Source organism: Schistocerca nitens, chromosome 11 (assembly GCF_023898315.1).
Source record: "Schistocerca nitens isolate TAMUIC-IGC-003100 chromosome 11, iqSchNite1.1, whole genome shotgun sequence".
In the NCBI taxonomy this organism is placed as follows: domain Eukaryota; kingdom Metazoa; phylum Arthropoda; class Insecta; order Orthoptera; family Acrididae; genus Schistocerca; species Schistocerca nitens.
In genome coordinates, this window is record NC_064624.1 from 80825863 (window position 1) to 80832223 (window position 6361).

The window sequence follows — 6361 nt, forward strand, 5'->3', positions numbered from 1 at the left end:
CAAGTTGACCTGCTTTGAGGAAAAAACGAGTTAGTACATTTCAAACATAAAAAAGGTCATTTTAAAGTCAACTTGATAAACCGAGATTCCAAAAGTATAAAACAGAAAAAAATGCTTACCAAGGAAGGAAAATGTATCGTGCTCTGCACCCTCCTCCCGCCCTGTGGTGCAACTGATGTCCCTTTCTCCAAAAATGTACTCAATGGGAGCGTAATGTTGCAACCACACACACAAGTTGACCTGCTGTGAGGAAAAAACGAGTTAGTACATTTCAAACATCAAAAAGGTCATTTTAAAGTCAACTTGATAAACCAAGATTCCAAAAGTATAAAACAGAAAAAAATGCTTACCAAGGAAGGAAAATGTATCGTGCTCTGCACCCTCCTCCAGCCCTGTGGTGCAACTGATGTCCCTTTCTCCAAAAATGTACTCAATGGGAGCGTAATGTTGCAACCACACACACAAGTTGACCTGCTGTGAGGAAAAAACGAGTTAGTACATTTCAAACATCAAAAAGGTCATTTTAAAGTCAACTTGATAAACCAAGATTCCAAAAGTATAAAACAGAAATAATGCTCACCAAGGAAGGAGAATGTATCGTGCTCTGCACCCTCCTCCCGCCCTGTGGTGCAACTGATGTCCCTTTCTCCAAAAATGTACTCAATGGGAGCGTAATGTTGCAACCACACACACAAGTTGACCTGCTGTGAGGAAAAAACGAGTTAGTACATTTCAAACATAAAAAAGGTCATTTTAAAGTCAACTTGATAAACCAAGATTCCAAAAGTATAAAACAGAAATAATGCTCACCAAGGAAGGAGAATGTATCGTGCTCTGCACCCTCCTCCCGCCCTGTGGTGCAACTGATGTCCCTTTCTCCAAAAATGTACTCAATGGGAGCGTAATGTTGCAACCACACACACAAGTTGACCTGCTGTGAGGAAAAAACGAGTTAGTACATTTCAAACATAAAAAAGGTCATTTTAAAGTCAACTTGATAAACCAAGATTCCAAAAGTATAAAACAGAAAAAAATGCTTACCAAGGAAGGAAAATGTATCGTGCTCTGCACCCTCCTCCCGCCCTGTGGTGCAACTGATGTCCCTTTCTCCAAAAATGTACTCAATGGGAGCGTAATGTTGCAACCACACACACAAGTTGACCTGCTGTGAGGAAAAAACGAGTTAGTACATTTCAAACATCAAAAAGGTCATTTTAAAGTCAACTTGATAAACCAAGATTCCAAAAGTATAAAACAGAAAAAATGCTTACCAAGGAAGGAAAATTTATCGTGCTCCACACCCTCCTCCCGCCCTGTGGTGCAACTGATGTCCCTTTCTCCAAAAATGTACTCAATGGGAGCGTAATGTTGCAACCACACACACAAGTTGACCTGCTGTGAGGAAAAAACGAGTTAGTACATTTCAAACATCAAAAAGGTCATTTTAAAGTCAACTTGATAAACCAAGATTCCAAAAGTATAAAACATAAAAAAATGCTTACCAAGGAAGGAAGATGTATCGTGCTCTGCACCCTCCTCCCGCCCTGTGTTGCAAATGATGTCCCTTTCTCCAAAAATGTACTCAATGGGAGCGTAATGTTGCAACCACACACACAAGTTGACCTGCTGTGAGGAAAAAACGAGTTAGTACATTTCAAACATCAAAAAGGTCATTTTAAAGTCAACTTGATAAACCAAGATTCCAAAAGTATAAAACAGAAAAAAATGCTTACCAAGGAAGGAAAATGTATCGTGCTCCACACCCTCCTCCCGCCCTGTGGTGCAACTGATGTCCCTTTCTCCAAAAATGTACTCAATGGGAGCGTAATGTTGCAACCACACACACAAGTTGACCTGCTGTGAGGAAAAAACGAGTTAGTACATTTCAAACATCAAAAAGGTCATTTTAAAGTCAACTTGATAAACCAAGATTCCAAAAGTATAAAACAGAAAAAATGCTTACCAAGGAAGGAGAATGTATCGTGCTCCACACCCTCCTCCCGCCCTGTGGTGCAACTGATGTCCCTTTCTCCAAAAATGTACTCAATGGGAGCGTAATGTTGCAACCACACACACAAGTTGACCTGCTGTGAGGAAAAAACGAGTTAGTACATTTCAAACATCAAAAAGGTCATTTTAAAGTCAACTTGATAAACCAAGATTCCAAAAGTATAAAACAGAAAAAATGCTTACCAAGGAAGGAAAATGTATCGTGCTCCACACCCTCCTCCCGCCCAGTGGTGCAACTGATGTCCCTTTCTCCAAAAATGTACTCAATGGGAGCGTAATGTTGCAACCACACACACAAGTTGACCTGCTGTGAGGAAAAAACGAGTTAGTACATTTCAAACATAAAAAAGGTCATTTTAAAGTCAACTTGATAAACCAAGATTCCAAAAGTATAAAACAGAAAAAAATGCTTACCAAGGAAGGAAAATGTATCGTGCTCTGCACCCTCCTCCCGCCCTGTGGTGCAACTGATGTCCCTTTCTCCAAAAATGTACTCAATGGGAGCGTAATGTTGCAACCACACACACAAGTTGACCTGCTGTGAGGAAAAAACGAGTTAGTACATTTCAAACATCAAAAAGGTCATTTTAAAGTCAACTTGATAAACCAAGATTCCAAAAGTATAAAACAGAAAAAATGCTTACCAAGGAAGGAAAATTTATCGTGCTCCACACCCTCCTCCCGCCCTGTGGTGCAACTGATGTCCCTTTCTCCAAAAATGTACTCAATGGGAGCGTAATGTTGCAACCACACACACAAGTTGACCTGCTGTGAGGAAAAAACGAGTTAGTACATTTCAAACATCAAAAAGGTCATTTTAAAGTCAACTTGATAAACCAAGATTCCAAAAGTATAAAACATAAAAAAATGCTTACCAAGGAAGGAAGATGTATCGTGCTCTGCACCCTCCTCCCGCCCTGTGTTGCAAATGATGTCCCTTTCTCCAAAAATGTACTCAATGGGAGCGTAATGTTGCAACCACACACACAAGTTGACCTGCTGTGAGGAAAAAACGAGTTAGTACATTTCAAACATCAAAAAGGTCATTTTAAAGTCAACTTGATAAACCAAGATTCCAAAAGTATAAAACAGAAAAAAATGCTTACCAAGGAAGGAAAATGTATCGTGCTCCACACCCTCCTCCCGCCCTGTGGTGCAACTGATGTCCCTTTCTCCAAAAATGTACTCAATGGGAGCGTAATGTTGCAACCACACACACAAGTTGACCTGCTGTGAGGAAAAAACGAGTTAGTACATTTCAAACATCAAAAAGGTCATTTTAAAGTCAACTTGATAAACCAAGATTCCAAAAGTATAAAACAGAAAAAATGCTTACCAAGGAAGGAGAATGTATCGTGCTCCACACCCTCCTCCCGCCCTGTGGTGCAACTGATGTCCCTTTCTCCAAAAATGTACTCAATGGGAGCGTAATGTTGCAACCACACACACAAGTTGACCTGCTGTGAGGAAAAAACGAGTTAGTACATTTCAAACATCAAAAAGGTCATTTTAAAGTCAACTTGATAAACCAAGATTCCAAAAGTATAAAACAGAAAAAATGCTTACCAAGGAAGGAAAATGTATCGTGCTCCACACCCTCCTCCCGCCCAGTGGTGCAACTGATGTCCCTTTCTCCAAAAATGTACTCAATGGGAGCGTAATGTTGCAACCACACACACAAGTTGACCTGCTGTGAGGAAAAAACGAGTTAGTACATTTCAAACATAAGAAAGGTCATTTTAAAGTCAACTTGATAAACCAAGATTCCAAAAGTATAAAACAGAAAAAAATGCTTACCAAGGAAGGAAAATGTATCGTGCTCTGCACCCTCCTCCCGCCCTGTGGTGCAACTGATGTCCCTTTCTCCAAAAATGTACTCAATGGGAGCGTAATGTTGCAACCACACACACAAGTTGACCTGCTGTGAGGAAAAAACGAGTTAGTACATTTCAAACATAAAAAAGGTCATTTTAAAGTCAACTTGATAAACCAAGATTCCAAAAGTATAAAACAGAAAAAATGCTTACCAAGGAAGCAAAATGTATCGTGCTCCACACCCTCCTCCCGCCCTGTGGTGCAACTGATGTCCCTTTCTCCAAAAATGTACTCAATGGGAGCGTAATGTTGCAACCACACACACAAGTTGACCTGCTGTGAGGAAAAAACGAGTTAGTACATTTCAAACATCAAAAAGGTCATTTTAAAGTCAACTTGATAAACCAAGATTCCAAAAGTATAAAACAGAAAAAATGCTTACCAAGGAAGGAGAATGTATCGTGCTCCACACCCTCCTCCCGCCCTGTGGTGCAACTGATGTCCCTTTCTCCAAAAATGTACTCAATGGGAGCGTAATGTTGCAACCACACACACAAGTTGACCTGCTGTGAGGAAAAAACGAGTTAGTACATTTCAAACATCAAAAAGGTCATTTTAAAGTCAACTTGATAAACCAAGATTCCAAAAGTATAAAACAGAAAAAAATGCTTACCATGGAAGGAAAATGTATCGTGCTCTGCACCCTCCTCCCGCCCTGTGGTGCAACTGATGTCCCTTTCTCCAAAAATGTACTCAATGGGAGCGTAATGTTGCAACCACACACACAAGTTGACCTGCTGTGAGGAAAAAACGAGTTAGTACATTTCAAACATCAAAAAGGTCATTTTAAAGTCAACTTGATAAACCAAGATTCCAAAAGTATAAAACAGAAAAAAATGCTTACCAAGGAAGGAAAATGTATCGTGCTCTGCACCCTCCTCTCGCCCTGTGGTGCAACTGATGTCCCTTTCTCAAAAATGTACTCAATGGGAGCGTAATGTTGCAACCACACACACAAGTTGACCTGCTGTGAGGAAAAAACGAGTTAGTACATTTCAAACATCAAAAAGGTCATTTTAAAGTCAACTTGATAAACCAAGATTCCAAAAGTATAAAACAGAAAAAATGCTTACCATGGAAGGAAAATGTATCGTGCTCCACACCCTCCTCCCGCCCTGTGGTGCAACTGATGTCCCTTTCTCCAAAAATGTACTCAATGGGAGCGTAATGTTGCAACCACACACACAAGTTGACCTGCTGTGAGGAAAAAACGAGTTAGTACATTTCAAACATCAAAAAGGTCATTTTAAAGTCAACTTGATAAACCAAGATTCCAAAAGTATAAAACAGAAAAATTGCTTACCAAGGAAGGAAAATGTATCGTGCTCTGCACCCTCCTCCCGCCCTGTGGTGCAACTGATGTCCCTTTCTCCAAAAATGTACTCAATGGGAGCGTAATGTTGCAACCACACACACAAGTTGACCTGCTGTGAGGAAAAAACGAGTTAGTACATTTCAAACATCAAAAAGGTCATTTTAAAGTCAACTTGATAAACCAAGATTCCAAAAGTATAAAACAGAAAAAATGCTTACCGAGGAAGGAAAATGTATCGTGCTCCACACCCTCCTCCCGCCCTGTGGTGCAACTGATGTCCCTTTCTCCAAAAATGTACTCAATGGGAGCGTAATGTTGCAACCACACACACAAGTTGACCTGCTGTGAGGAAAAAACGAGTTAGTACATTTCAAACATCAAAAAGGTCATTTTAAAGTCAACTTGATAAACCAAGATTCCAAAAGTATAAAACAGAAAAATTGCTTACCAAGGAAGGAAAATGTATCGTGCTCTGCACCCTCCTCCCGCCCTGTGGTGCAACTGATGTCCCTTTCTCCAAAAATGTACTCAATGGGAGCGTAATGTTGCAACCACACACACAAGTTGACCTGCTGTGAGGAAAAAACGAGTTAGTACATTTCAAACATCAAAAAGGTCATTTTAAAGTCAACTTGATAAACCAAGATTCCAAAAGTATAAAACATAAAAAAATGCTTACCAAGGAAGGAAGATGTATCGTGCTCTGCACCCTCCTCCCGCCCTGTGTTGCAAATGATGTCCCTTTCTCCAAAAATGTACTCAATGGGAGCGTAATGTTGCAACCACACACACAAGTTGACCTGCTGTGAGGAAAAAACGAGTTAGTACATTTCAAACATCAAAAAGCTCATTTTAAAGTCAACTTGATAAACCAAGATTCCAAAAGTATAAAACAGAAAAAAATGCTTACCAAGGAAGGAAAATGTATCGTGCTCCACACCCTCCTCCCGCCCTGTGGTGCAACTGATGTCCCTTTCTCCAAAAATGTACTCAATGGGAGCGTAATGTTGCAACCACACACACAAGTTGACCTGCTGTGAGGAAAAAACGAGTTAGTACATTTCAAACATCAAAAAGGTCATTTTAAAGTCAACTTGATAAACCAAGATTCCAAAAGTATAAAACAGAAAAAATGCTTACCAAGGAAGGAGAATGTATCGT